Source organism: Vidua macroura, chromosome 21 (assembly GCF_024509145.1).
Source record: "Vidua macroura isolate BioBank_ID:100142 chromosome 21, ASM2450914v1, whole genome shotgun sequence".
NCBI lineage: Eukaryota > Metazoa > Chordata > Aves > Passeriformes > Viduidae > Vidua > Vidua macroura.
Genome location: NC_071591.1, coordinates 1593350 through 1608421, shown reverse-complemented (window position 1 = coordinate 1608421; position 15072 = coordinate 1593350). Strand labels below are relative to the sequence as shown.

Sequence of the window (15072 nt, the reverse complement as noted above, 5' to 3'; positions counted from 1 at the left end):
CAGAAGCACCAGTTCAATGATATTCAAACCCTGCAGTAACTGCAGAAGCATCCGTAAATGGATACTCCAGAAGAAATATTTGACAGTTTCCCCTGGACAATCCATTGATCCCAATCAGCTCAGTTCAACTCCAGAGTTGCCCATTTCTCTGCAAATGCTTCTGAATCCTCTTTACCCTTAATATTCTTTCAGCACACTTGCTCCCCTTCAAAACTTCATGGAACAACCACCAGAGAAAGTTTTGTAGACACAGTGCTCATCCTTCAAGGGAGAGACCAATGCATCCATGTGTGGTGCTGCTGCAACTCCTCATGGAGGCTGGAATGCTGTTATGACAGTGGCATTGGGCTGCTGCTGCACCACTAAAAGCACACTTGGAAGCATCTCAAGGGGAACTAAAACAGAGGCCAGTAACCACCCAGCTGCACAGAAAGCGCAGATCCATTTGTAACGTGGCTATTTTAACACTAATGTACAAGCCATATAAAGGAACACAAAATATTTCACCTATACACTTGGTAAGTTCTCACCTAAGAATTGTCATTTACTGAAGGATGTTTGGGGCAGGACATCTCTTATTTCCCTTTTAAGAATCTGCTGTAATAAATCACAGCACCTCAACAGTCACAGCTTCATCAGTTCCATATTGCAGGAGTTTTTCCATAAGTCTGCAGTGTTACTTTGGATCACACTGAAACTTGGCATGAAGCTCAGGCTCCTGACCCGCAGCAAAAAGTTAAACAAAACTGCTCGTTTGTTTTTAAAAGGGTCAGGAGGTTTCCAGTTTCAGGCTCCTCGGGAACAGTTTCTACAGTCACAACTCAGGGACATTCAGTATTCAACCCCTCTGCAAAGAATGGGCTTGATCAGAGACCTGGCAAAGATGCACTTTGTAAGCTGCTCTCTTCTGTTAATTTACTACATTAGGCCACATCCACAAAACCATTTTTTTTGGTCAAGAGATCACTACTTTTATAGCACTGACTCCCAACTACCTGCTTTAAAAAAAATCCTTTATCTCCTGAGCTAACAAAAGGAAAGATACTGAATTGCCCCAGAAGATAAAGCAGACCATCATATTAATATATTCAGTGTAAAAGACAATCTCATTCCCACACTAATGGTAGGAGGAAAAAAAAACATGAAAGCAAAAATATTTTGGTTTTATCTTCATGCCTTTTATCATGATTTATCCAAATAGCACCATCACTATTGTGACTGTGACAGTTGTTATTTCTAAAATATGAAGAACTATGAAATCTGAAGTGGAAAAGCATCTTATGAAGTTACTAAAGTATAAGCATGCAAAGATGACTTCTGGATCAAATATATTCCTTAGCAGGCCAGTTTTGAAGGAATAAAGACTGCCGTTCCAAACAACCATCTTTTAACACAAATTAAAATTTTAGAAGTTATTTATTTAGCAACTATGAACAGTGTCAGTTTCTACAAAAATTGCTAAGACTGAAAATTCAACCAAATTTTTTAAATTGTCGAAATCCCCCCGTTACAGGAGGTTCTTATGTGCCTCCAAGGTGGGAGTCATGATTCTTTTCTCTTACACAAATTTAGACAACTGTGTTCTCTCTTCAGCCTTCTGGCCATCTGTAAAGATGAGGAGGTGTGTACAGATGTGGGCTCAGAGCAGAACAAGCTACTTCTCTGAGCTCATATTTTTGGCAGTCACCAATTTCACCCTCACCCACCAGAAGCAAAGAAGTTATCAGTTTTGTCTCCCCGCCCTTTTCCCAGTATTTGCCTTTCTTCCTGGCTTTTCTAGAACACTTGTCACCATATTTACCAGAATACATTTATTACGGGTTTTAAAATAACAGTTTTTGTGAGACAGGAAAACATTTCAGATCTTTATAGGGAGAACTTCAGACACGAAGAAATGAAATTGTGTGGTAAGTCAGCAGCAGAACCTGAAAAGGGGCCAAATGCTGCCCTAATCAATACTTGCAGGTTAATTGCCAGACATTCTTCTCTGGAACACAGTGTTGCTCAGTGCCTGCTGTTGAAAAGTTTTACCCATTTCCAGTTTTGGAAGCAGTGCTCCCAGTTCTCCTACGCCCCATCCCCGCGCACCACACGCTGCAGTTCAGCCCCGGTGATGCTCTTTAAGGTCACCCAAAAGGCACAGCTGAGCACTTTAAAGGAACAGATTAAGTCTCTGCATGATTGAAGACTTGGAGAGCATGACTGGGTAACCAAAGAAGCCCTAATCTATTTGCCAAGTCCAATTACCTAGCCATCAAATCAAGAGATCGTGGAGCATTAGGACACGGAATAACTGCTCACCAAACAGTTTTAGCTCTCTGAAAAGATGACAGTCACTGAGAGCCTATGACATGGAAAAGGCATCCTTCAAAGCAGAGGTGGGAGAAATCAGTTCTTGGACATTTATGTTTTCCCCTTCTGTTGAGCTATACCAGCTATCAGAATAAAGGGGAAGAGAATGGGATTGGAAGAGCAGTCCAATCAGAGAGTAGGAATCCAAATGTTCTGAGTCTCCATATCTGTTTCCTTGAAATTCCATCAAGTATCCTACTTAAAGACCCATGTTTGCTGTTTGTTCCATCATAGCACAGCCTTCAGCTTTCCAGTGGCAGTGTCTGTTCTTCAGTAATTCACTCCCTGGAGTCACAGGCTGTACACCCACAGCTTCCCCTTCTATTCCAGAGTCTTTTCCATTAAAGCAAATCCCCCCAGATTGTCACATCAGACATACAGCAATCAGGCAGAGCAGAGAAGGAAAAGCAGAAGTGCCTCAGGAGGGTCACAGAGCAAACTCAGCCCTCATACCTGGAGAAAAAGTTTCCATATGCAAAGAGCTGCCCCTTTCAGCACAGCTGTATCAAAAATAGGAATAAATTACTGATCTGTCTCCTTGTCTTCATGCTGGAAGATGGCTGTCTTCAGCCAGCCCCAGCATCAGTCACACCTGTCAGAACATCACACAGCTTCCTCAGCTGGGAAAACCAGCCACGCAGGTTGGGCCACTGCCACCACTCCCACCACGGCCAGGGAATGAACGCCACATAAATAGCTGTTATTCAGCTATTGCAGATAAACAGCTGGTGCATTCAGCTTCAAAACTGATCAAACCCTAGCACACATTAGTCAGCACTTCCACATTCACTGATGTGATTTGTTTTATGGTTAACAAAAACACCTGCAGCCCAGTCCCATGGACCTTCCCCACACAAGGTGCCACCATTGGACCCTTGATGATCATGCTCCTACTCTGTCAGAAACACAGCACCAGCTGACTGCCATGGGGCAGCTAACTCAAATGCTTTTTATTTTCTTTCTTAATACAAGTTATAATTTGTTTGTTGAACAGATCTATTCATACTCTCCTGACATGTAGTCTCCACATCATGTGATTGGTCTAGCTGGTCAGTGTCTTGCTAAGCAGGCTGTAAAAAGACTTTGTCAATCAAATACCTTTACTCAGATATATGCCAGTCAGCAATTTTAAAACATCACCTATTTCAACACTGGCAACTCAATTCAGTGGAGTGCAGCTTGTTTCCTTGCTGAATTTTGTACTGTTTCTTTAGTGAGCAAGATATCACGTTTATGATTTCATGTCAGTTCATGTTATGAAGATACCATGTTTATGGAAAGGGTTAAATTGGAACCTGTGCTTTGGCTGCTACATCCTAAAAACAAAAGAAAAAAAAAAATCCCTGCAACAAGTGAAGAAAATTTTATGCCTCCTTCAAGATCAACCATGATTTACCACAATCCTGTTATGGGACCCATCCCCTGCAATATATAGACTAAAAAAGATGTATTCATTTCACAATGTCAGTGGAACTATGGTAAGCCATTTTTTGGCAAAATCTTGCTGGAAGGAATCAGCTGCTGTGTGCCCAAAAAGCCCCTGTCACAGCCTCAGGCCTCCTCAGCCTCTCGGGGGAGTGTTTTGCCAAAGCTCATTTCTGGAAGCACAAAGCAGCTGCACAGAGGTTGTGGGGCTGGGCTTCCCACACACCCATGGGCTGTGCTGGCCTTTCCACAAGGCACGTCCTGCCAGCTGAGAACTGGGAACATTAGGTTTGGGGTCATCATCAACGCAGCCCAGTAGCTCCAGAGGAGCATTCCCCCATGGAACATCATCCCCGTGTCTCAGGGAATACTAAAGACTCTTGAGGGCCCAACACTTAAGATGCTGTGCCAACACTCCAATCTGCTGTGTTGCAAGTAAAACAAGAAATGTGTTCAAAGTGTCTTCCCTCACAAGAATCAGAGGAAAAAGAGAAAGGTGCAGGGCCCTAAACTCAGCTTGCCCTTTTCTGCTCCTACCAGGGGGCAATTTCTGTGGGGCAGCAGCAGTTTCTCACCATGGAGTTCATTTACTGCCAAGCCAAATGCCAGGTTCTGGTTTAAAATCTAAATGAATTCTGGTTCATAAGATTTCTTCAAGTTTGTGACATCTCACAGCTACCCACGAGTAAGACTGTTTTTCCCAACCAGATACTCAAACATAAAATTTTTCAATAAAGACAATTTAAACTAAATGCACAAAAAGAACAAGAAGCAGCAAAATTTAATTTACTGGCATAGCCATACACACCCCAATTTTATTTTCTTTTTAAGCATACAATTAAGGGTAATTTAATTCCCCTGTGTAGGCATTACATGAAAAAGAAACATTATTGTAAGAAGAGCTCAGTACTGTTGGTACACAAACCTTACGACAGATAAATTAGACCTTAGGAAAACAGCATATAATTTACATTTTGTTATGTCAATCACCAGGAGCATCTTAGGGCTCTTAAATAGCACACCAAACCACAACATAAGGGAACTAATGTAAATCAACACATGTGGCAGGATCACCCAAGTTTCCACAATCCAAAAGATCCATAAAATGGATTTCATAAGATTATTCCTCTTCAACATCCACTTACACCTTTAAGTTACCAACAGATTATGACAATATTTTACTACAGATGACTTATAAAGTTTTGCATAGTTATAGAAAAATCAACGACATAAGACCACAAGGGCATGGGGTTTAGTAATTAATCCCTGGTCTTTATTACTGGAGAAAGCAATGGGCAGATGTGCAGGTGGCCCAGAGAAACAGCAGAAACAGCAGCCTGGCTCAGCTGCATGCAAAATCCAGCCTTGGGTTAGTCCCAGAGTTCTTGGGTTTAGCAGCAAAGGAAGGACAGAGCAGCCCAGGACCATGCCTTACATACCCTTCACAAACAGCAGAACAAATGACATACCCTGATTTTGTTCTGGGGCTTCCCCTATAGCCAGCACCTTGTCCACATTCTGACACCACACAGGAAATTAGTAGAAAGGTCAGGATGTGCAGTGCACAGCAGAGCTAGGAGCACAAGGCAACAGACCAGCGTGGGGTGGGCTCCAAGAATTCTGTCCCCGCCTATTCCATGATGACTAGAGTAAGAGGACCAGAAACATAAGGTAATTTAGCTACTAAATAAAGTCTAAAAATCCAGAGTGCAAGATGTTTACTTGCTCATGCCATTCATAAGAATTGCTCTGCAGGTTTTTTGTTAAAGGACATGAATTGAGGTTTTCAAAGAAGTTAAATAGGAACACTGTCCCTCTGTGAGCGGACACTGACACGAACTGTGACAGTTTTCTGTCATCAGTGCTCAGTGAAAAACTTGCACATAAGAGGGAAAAACTACACAAGTGCCAAGAACTGCAGAAGTACAACTGGAAAAAATACTGTCTTTGGCCTTGTAGCTTAAAACAATTATTGCTTTTAACAAAAGATACCAGCAATGCCTTTCAGGTAAGGCTTCTCCTTCCATAAATATCAAGTACAAAGTTTCTGTTTGTCAAATCACTTCACAACTACAACAAACGTAGTCAAATGCATGGTTTCTATAGAAGGGTTTGAGACTTGTATTCTTCTGTTCTTTAAATCTCTTAACAGTTTTTTTCATATTGCTTTAAACAGGAATTTTCCTTTTGATTTCCTCACTGCAGCATATTCAGCAGCGAAGCAATCCTCACTTGCCAATACTGCTGGCTTACAGGAAATCCAGGACACCACACCAGCCAAGTGCTCCTCATGTGGCTGTTCAGAAAAGCCCTGGCTCTCCCCAGCCCAGTACAAGGTAAGGCACAGACCCCACAACGCTGAAGTCTGCTGTTGGCATGGTGAGAGACACCATAAACCCGAACTCACCAGAGCTGGAGGGGAGCCCAGAGAGGTGCAGGCTGACCCTCTGCATCCTCACCCCCCAGCATCTCCCTCAGCAGCCAGACCATCCCAGCATCTCCCTCCTACCTGCCCCGAGCACTGCCCTCACCCAGCCCAGTCTGTAAATACACAAACTGCCTCTGTTCTGCTTTTCCATATTGAGACTTTGACACATTGGCCACTTCTAGGTGTATGTACCTCACCCAGCCCAGGACAGAGTTCCATGTTGTAACAGACACTTGGCCAAGCATGTTCATGGTGGCTTTTCACACACTCAGAAGCTTGTTAACCAGCCAGAGCCTTTCCCACTCCCCCTTTCCAGCCATGGATATGCTCTTCAAAGAGCTCTGTTTACATGCCAAGCTACAAAGCAACGTGGAAAAACTGCAGCTTTTATGATTCTACAGTGAGGTTTTTCACAACATGAAGCAGCTTTTTAGACTACTTTTTTTTTTATTTCCAAACAAGATTTCACAGTTCAAAAAAAAAAAAAACAAACCAAAAAAAAAAAACAACTCCGTCCACCCACAGGCTTTTGAGGACACTAACAGAGGGGCTTCAAAAGAAGAGAGCTCTGCGACCTTAAGCACTGCATCCTGAATGATCATCCATGGGAAAACTGCGTACAAGTCAGAAACAAGAGTCACCAAAACCCACATATCCACCACAGTTTAAACTACTTCTCCCATGTTTAGGTTTGCCATGGCTTGCCTTATGCCACTTATGTACCTTTCCAACTGCTTACTGTCTTCTCATTTACTTCTGAATCTTTGTTTTGAAATCAGCTGTGTCTGAAATTCCTTCTAGGACAAGCCACAAAGCTGGGTTTGGTCACTCCCTCAGCAGCACTGACACCAGATACCCCTGGGGCTCCCCAGCACACAGGTATTTCTATGTGGAATCTTCCTCCAGTTCCCCAAGAAATCAAGTCCTAGATTTCCACCTCGTATTTAGTCTGTCAACCACACAGAACAAGAACTGGCACTTTATCAGCATCTTCTTTGTGCAGAGATGAGAAATACTGCCAGTAGTTCAGGAGAAATGACGAGTCTGGATGAACAGCCCTGTGCAAAGAAAGCTCTTTGTAAAACCAGGACTAACCAAACTCACAAGACTAAAGATTCTCTTTGAACTACACATGCCAAAGCAGCACCAGACTGGCACCATCCATGATGAGATTCTGGGCAACACAGCACTGAAAACATTAAACCCTCACTGTTAGCAATCCTACCCTCTCTTCTCCACATCTCCCCCTGCATTCTACACAACACGAAGCAAAGGGAAATGGTTGGAAAGCTCCAGACAGATGAAAATTATACATGCTAAGAACTTGCAGAGACAAGTCCAACTTCCTAAAAATGACCAGGAATTTAGTAGAAGCTACAGCCAGCTGCAGTCTGCTGACACAGATTGCTCCTTCCTCTCTGCACTGGCAGGAAATAACTACAACCCAGCATGCACACCTTCCATGGAAGAGGTGGGCTCGTTAAACTGGAAAACGCTTTTGCTCTTCAGAGAGAAAACAACGACCTTGAGCAAACACAGGAGTACAGCAATGCAACCTCTCCAGAGACACGGCCAGCCTCGCTTCCCATTCCAAAAGTTTTCTTTTAAGGCCTCCCCTCCAAGTAGCCAGCACTGCTCCATACTCCTTCCTTCCTTCCTCTCTGCCATCACGGCTGCTTCCTTTGGGTCTCAAAAATGGTTACCATGTCTTTAAAAGTCAAAGAAGTCTAGACCAAGTCTGCAAACAGTCCTTTCTTCTCTATTCTTTCTAAAGATGCTAAAGTACTTTGCATGATTGGAGGAAATTATTTTAATTTTCTGTCTTTACCGTAGAAGGCCAGGCTTCAAATGTTTGCTAGAACACAAGTATTTTAATTTAAGTTAAACAGCCCAGCTATTTTAATTAACTTACCAGTTTCATAAACATTTTTTGGAACTGGAGATCTGAAACATGTGATATTCTTCACAATAATCCCCACTTCAATCTTTCTTTGTTTAGCTTTCTGAGTTGTCACGACAAAGTACAATAAAACTTTTAAAAACTGTTAACAAACTAGAGGACACAGATACAGAAAATAATTAATTCCAGTGTATCTAGGACCCCCCACATTATAAATTTTCTCTTCTGCCATACCCTGTACAAAAGCTGCTTGGATTGCTCACTCTCTTCTCTCTGTAAATCAAAAGGCACCATTTTCAGAGCCATGTAAATAAATAATAAGACATTTAGCCAGATAATGCATATTTCCACTTTGACTCAAAACTCAAGTTTTGCTCTACTCAGTGGCAGGCATGTGACTCCCTGGTTATCCCTTTCACGCTCTCACTTCCAGAAGGGATAGCGGGTTAATGATTACAAAATCCAGTGCAAAGCAAATACAGCATGAAAGACGAGCAAAAACCCAAACAAACCATGGACCATAACACTGATGAGCGCGCCCGGAGCCAGGAGCCCGCCCGGGGCCCGGAGGGACTCGCCTGCCCCGCGGGGCCGGGGCGCGGAGGGCGCCGGAGCGAACTCGGGGCCGAGCCCCGAACCCCGGCGGGAGCCGCCCAGCCCGCACCTGGCCGGGACCGCCCGGGGACACCGCGCGCAGCGGCCCGGCTGCGCCCCGGTCCCGCCGCCACCTGCGCGCCCCGCGGACAGGTAACGCGCCCCGCGGACAGGTAACGCGCCCCGCCGGCAGGTGCGCGCCCCGCCGGCAGGTAACGCGCCCCGCGGCCGGCGGAGGGGCGGCCGCCCGCGCACGGCGCCGCCGAGCCCCTCACCCCTCCCCGCCGCCCCCGCCCGCGGCCCCGCGGAGCCCCCCCCGCCCCACCGCGCCCCTCCGCGCGCGCAGCAGCGCCCCCCGCACCACCGCGTCCTGCCCTTGCCTCCTGCCCGCAGTGCCCGGTGCAGTGGGAGGAGCGGTGCCCGGCGACGGGCCGCCCGCTGCCCCGACCCCTCCCCGCCGCCCGCCCGGCCGCCTCACCCCGCTCGGCGCCGGCCCCGGCGCTGCCCCGCGGCCCCGTCCCGGCTCCGCGGCCCCGTCCGGCTCCTCCGGCTCCGCAGCGCCGAGCGGGGCTGCGCACGTGACCGCGCCCCGCGCCCCCATAGGCTGCGGCTGCCGGGCAACGCGCGCCCGCCCCTTCCCTGCACCTGAGAGCGCCCTACGCCAACTGCGTACGGGGCGCCGCGCCGCCCTGCGCCGGCTCCGTAGCGCCGCGGACCCGGCCGTTTCCTGCAGGCCGGCGCAGCCTTACGGAATCGGCGTAGGGCGGCTCGGCCCGCCCGGCTCCCCACCTGCGGCCGCTGCTCCCCGCGCATCCCGCGCCGTCCCGCCCGCCGCCTGGGGAGCGGCGCTGCCGCTCGGAGCGCTCCGTGGCCGCGCGGAGCGGCAGTGGTTGAGCCGCACCTGGAAACGCCGCTTGCGTAGAGCCCCTCCGAGAGGTCGGTGTGTGTTACGGACTCTCCGTAATGTCGTCAGCGCGGGCGCCGCACCTGAGGGCTCCCGCCGCGCTAACGGCGTAGGCGCGAGCGTGCCGGGCGCAGAGTGCGCAGCGCTGAGGGCACGGGCTGGGCAGGTGTGTGAGGGCAGCGCCGGCCCGGCCCCGGCCGCGCTCGGGGCTCCGCGACGGGCACCGGCAATGCGGCGGCACCGGCGCTACAGCGACCCCAGCCCCGGCCGCGAACAGCTCCGGCAGCCCCGGCCCCGCCGGCTGAGGGGGGCGCCGGGCGGGCCCGGGGGCAGGGCTGAGGGGAGGGGGCCAGGGCAGGGGTGCGGCAGGGTCTCGGCCCCTCACGCACCGCCCGACCTTACAGGGTTTAACATCCCGCTGCCACATCCAAAGCAGTGCAGAAAGAGCAGGTTCCCAAACTGAATTGAGCAATAGGGTTTCCATGTGAGCGGTTGAGCTCCTTGTGGAATCCTCAGTGGGTGAGGACAAATCAAGGCACTTTTATGGTGCGTTTGGGTAGGTTGGGCTGCAGAAGGAGTGTGGCAGTCAAGGATTTCCATCTTTCTCTTCTAGAGATGAAGACAAATGGGTTTAAGTGAGTTTTCAGCTCCCTGCAATAGTTCTTCCCAATCCCAGACAGGTGGCTGTTCTAGAGCAGATGGGCCCTGCAGTGGAGGTGGAGAGAGCTCCCAGAGCTGATGTTCATCGCGTTCCAGAGCAGCCCTGATGAGCAGAACCTTTAGGTATGAGGAGAGAGGCTTGAGTCTGATGGATTTTCTTTCTTCTTTGTATGTGTGTTACATAGCACAGTTACAGAACTCCATAATTCTCCAGCACTCCATGTGCTTCAACACTCAAATGGCCAATAGTCACTTGAGTGCTTCAGAATTTCTGCCAGCTTTTCTAGGTTAAGTGCCTTTTAGAACTCAGCTTCCAGCATACATGTGCATGGCAATCATATTCAATATCACTTTTTATACTTTTCAAAACTGATTTTATACAGGCTGTGAAGATTAAAGACTGGGGAGCTGTATTCCAAAATAATCAGTACACAACATGCTGTGCTGAAGCAACCCCTGAGGGAACTTTGGCCAGAGACTGTAGGATCAGGAGATTTGTGGTGCTGAAGTGAAACAGTAACTTTCATTCAATAGAGTGATTTCAGCATTAGAGTGGAAGTGGAAAGCACGTGTGCATTAATAACTTTATGTGCAGGGAGAGGTCTGCCTTGTTCCAATTAGACTTACATTTTGTGTACTCCTTTGCAAGCCTGTGGCTGAAGTGTCACCCTGGTTCTGAACAGTCAGACATTGCTCTGCCTTTGTAACAGACTTTTATCTCGTCATGTTTGAGGATTGAAAGGAGAAACAAATATGAGGAATCTCAGTTACTGCTTTCATGTCTTGGATCGAGAGATTTCAAAGCGATGAATGAATTTAGCCAAATCTCCTGTGTGACCTTAAAATATTAGTGTGGGCCTTGAAAAGAGGCAGAAGATAATAGCTGGAAATCAAGGACTGGTCCAAGGACTTAACATAAGAACAGTTTTATTTGAAATTAATTGCATCAAATAGAGACACAGCATAAATACAGCGTGGAGAAAGGCTGCTGGGTGGATGGTGGGATGGGAAGGGGCAGCTGTGAAATGAGTGGCTGTGCAGTGGAGCTGGAAATGTAGTGAGGAGGGAAAATCTGCAAGAGATGGCACCTCAGGTAGTGAAGTTATTGCAGAGGTACAAGAAAGATGTTTTCAGCTGTGGTCTGTCTGAGTGAAATCTTGAATTTTTCTGTGGAGTTTTCCCTTGGGTTAATGATTTGCTAAGGGCAAAAGCACAGAGGAAAGGGGATTGATGGATTAATTTAGAATACAGGGGATAGAAAGAGCTTTGGCACTGCAGTACAAGGATATACATTTAACAAGGAAAAGAACATCTGAGGCTTGGAAAAAAGTTAAAATCTGTCTTTAGGCTTCATGGAATAAAAAGGAAGAAAATTGAATTCATAGCTCTAAGTATAGTCAATAAAAGATGGGGATTGAATTGTACCAAAAGCAACATGGAATTAAGAGTCACCTTGGTGAAAGTTGAAGTAATTAACAATAATTATGCTCTTTCTTGGGACAAAATACCCCTAAGTGAGCAAGGATGAAATGCAGCCTGTCAGATTTCAAGTGTTTGGTATTGTTTACAGACAAATGGGAATGCTCCTGTAGTGCCCGAGGGAAGAGGGATTTTTTTTCTTGTTGTAACTCAGAAATCTCTGTTTGAGACTTACCATTGTCCAGTGACCCAGTTCTTTATGGGTTTCAAATTCTGCCTTTAGACATATACTAAAGTTAATGGGATTTGTGCAAAGATAGCTGAGGACAGAATTTGAATTGCAAAAAATAACTTCATGTGCATGTCTTTTAAAAATCTTCATAGAAAAAGCTCTCTTTACATGGGAAATTAGTCTAAGATTGATACAGCAGAGAGTTTTATTTTGAAAAATCCTTACAAGATATGTATTAATTTTTATTTTAAAGTGTATCTCAGGCATAGAAGGGAGAGAATCAAGCCGGTAAGTATCCAGTGTAGAGGATACTTAAAAACTGAGAATTTGTGCTGCAAAACAAAAGATTATATGCTTTATGCTGGCAGTCATTTGTGTATCTAACTCTTCACCAAGTTTTACACAGTGCTTGCTAGTATCTGTTGAAACTGTGAATGATTCTCTGAGCTAGAGCAAAGGAGATAAAATCATACTGGAGGAAAATTAGATGCCAGGAGAGGAGGAATCACACCACGAAATGTTGCACTGAGCTCCTCAAGTCCCAGAGCAGGCTCTGCAGGGTAACATTTCAGAGATATTTTAAGCAATAGGGATGAGGATCAGCTTGAAAAGCAAGCAAAACTGGAACTAAGGAAATGGGAAATACTTTCAGGTTATGACTAATGCAATTATTAGAGCAGCTACTGAAGGCACTGTGGTGGATTTAGCTTCAAATAAGAACGGAAGTTATGCCATGTGTGAGTGATTCCAGGTTGGGTTACAATTTAGAAGTGCAATTAGTGAGTTACCTGTTACTTTATATCAATTATTAAAAACAACAAAGGTCTAGGTTAAAAAAAGAAGAGTGCATGTCTCAATATGTGCTGCTCTACTTGTTACTTTTCTGCTTTCACTTTCTTGTGTGAGGTGTCTCAGCCTTGCAGAGTCGTGGTACAGAGTGTTCCTTAAAGCAGGACGTGAATTGCTCTTGAGCGGAGCAGCGCTCACCTGCCAGCCCCTGTGGTGGGGCCCTGTCACACCATCCCACACTTACCTGCTTTGACCAGAGCCAGCCCAAAGGCAGTGTCTGTGCTCACCCGCAGGCCAGCACCTTCCTGAAACATTTGTAAACACGAGTGCTTTAATCTTATTTTTATAGGTGCTCTTTAGGACAGAGGGCAGCGCTCGGCATTCCTGACAGCTCAGTTGTGTAGACTGTGCTGCCCTCAGTGCTCTCTCTGGCTGTGTCCTCACCCCATCTGGCAACTGCTGAATGTGTAAAACTTTTCTTCTGGTGGTCATGGCAAAACTCATAGCAGTAAACACAGCTTTGAGGGACAGTACCAAGCTCCACGGGAGAGTTGATCTGACCCAGCAGAGCATTCCTCATGAAATAAGAAGGCCTGGAAGCAAATGATATTACCAACCTTCAGTGGGCATTTAATTACAGTTTCTAATTAAGGTGATGCCCTAAATGGTCATGTGAAGTCTCCTGATCTGTAACATGGTGTAACATGACATATCAACATGGGGTGTTGGTACTTCATCTGCACTGCAACATTTTTGATGTGAATGAAGGTGCAGGTGCCTGTTGTGCCCATGGAAACGGAGACTGCAGCTGGTTGCAGGGCATCTCTGCTGTGTGAGCTGTGAAGCAAAAGGGGCAGAAATAAGCTTCTGGGGTCCTGCCTGTGGGGTTGGCAGTATTGTATGCAACAAGCTGCACACTGCAGTTTAAGGGTGTGAAGTTGCAAAGACTGAGCACTGGTCTGTAACTCTGCTCTCTAGACATGCCCAGACCATGTGAACAGACATCCAAAGCAGGACTGAACTTCACAGAGCTTCACGGTTTTCAGTCTTCATATTTCTTAAGACACATTTGAGATTCTGTGATCACTGAGCCCTCTCAATGACTGTGGCTGATGTGGTTTGCACTTCCGGGTTACTGGGCTTGTAGACATGCTGAACAAATCTGGAAATCAGCTGGTTTTTTCTGCTTGTGGGTAGGACATGATCTCTGTTTATCTCACATCAATATGAGATAAGTATTTTCATTTGTATCAGTGGCAAGTAGGTAAATATTTGGGGGTATATGTACATCCTTTCTAGAAAAACAGAGATACAGTTGTAAGAATTGTTGTTTTAGGGAAGAGTGTGATTGAACCAAATAAGGGATGACAGGAGTTTGGTGCAGGTCCTTAGACAGATATATTAGGGTGGGTTTTCTCCTTTTCCTTTGAAGTTTAAGATTGAAACCTGCCATCATTTCAAAGCAGAAACAACTTGGGTGACCTTTTTATCACTAATAATCAGAGCAACTAGGCAGGACTGACTCCACTGAAAAGAGGCTCTGTCATACAAAAGGTTTCTCAGGTCAAGATTAAAAGCAAAACAGCTCTCATCACATGAGCCTTTGTACTGCACCCATATTTTCTAAATGCTGTTGGCTTATCTTTAATGTTTATGCTGCTATCAAAAATAAACCCAGCTTCTGTCTCCCCGGGTGTTGTATTCAACATCAACAGTGAATAGGCTTTTTCATTCCTAAATGCTAATTTCCTTTCTGTTTTCAATCTGTTTCTGGTACAAAAAAATTTTGTTTTCACTGGGTTTGGTTTCTCCCCTCTTTGGTTTTTTAACTTCAGGTTTTCTCCTTCCCATATCTGTTTCTGTCTTGGTCATCAGTATTTTTTTGGTGGACGCAGTAGCTGAGTGTCTATCAATGACCCTGAAGCCTAGAGCTTGAATCAGAGTTTGAGTGCAGCTGGCAGCACAGTCATAATAATTTAAAGAAAAAAAAAAGCTTTACCAAGATTAATTTTTCATCAGCAGACTGTGGGGTACTCTTAGGAATAATTGTAATTGTCTCACTTTGAACTGTGGTCAGAAATATGGCCTAAAAATCTTGCTATAATGAGAATTTTGCTTCTAATTAATTAGTGTTATAACTTCATCAAAAATGTTGTGATGCTAGAGCCAGAACTCAATGGCGTTTGGAAGCTGCTCCCAGGCAGTACCCTTGGGATAAAACACTGACTTTGCTGAAGCTGGTGAGGGTGTTTCCTAAAGCCACAGTACCCGACCCCAGCACGGCATGTGGCTCGCAGCAGACTGTCAGCCTCCTGTTGGTTCATCTCCAAGTGGCTGAGGCTCCAGAGCAAACACACAAAGTCCAGCAT

The 15072-nt window shown here is 45.9% G+C and overlaps 2 protein-coding genes across 17 annotated transcripts in view; one reads left to right on the top strand and one right to left on the bottom strand.

Annotated features, from left to right (window-relative positions):
• The window catches only part of STRBP (spermatid perinuclear RNA binding protein), a 59074-nt gene extending 49812 nt beyond the window's left edge, over nt 1-9262 (bottom strand). For all 7 annotated transcript variants that reach the window (XM_053996082.1, XM_053996083.1, XM_053996078.1 and 4 more), the window contains exon 1: nt 9178-9262. The gene's annotated coding sequence lies outside the window, so the exon portion shown is untranslated. The remainder of the gene's footprint in view (nt 1-9177) is intronic.
• The window catches only part of CRB2 (crumbs cell polarity complex component 2), a 112304-nt gene that overhangs the window by 46390 nt on the left and 50842 nt on the right, over nt 1-15072 (top strand). Inside the window, exons 1-2 of one of the 10 annotated variants that reach the window (XM_053996064.1) lie at nt 8853-8872; nt 10217-10386. The gene's annotated coding sequence lies outside the window, so the exon portion shown is untranslated. Of the gene's footprint in view, nt 1-5933; nt 6114-8852; nt 8873-9519; nt 9636-9729; nt 9770-9933; nt 10123-10216; nt 10387-15072 lie in introns of those variants that run through there. The other 9 variants (XM_053996061.1, XM_053996068.1, XR_008440227.1 and 6 more) reach the window with 9 other exon arrangements.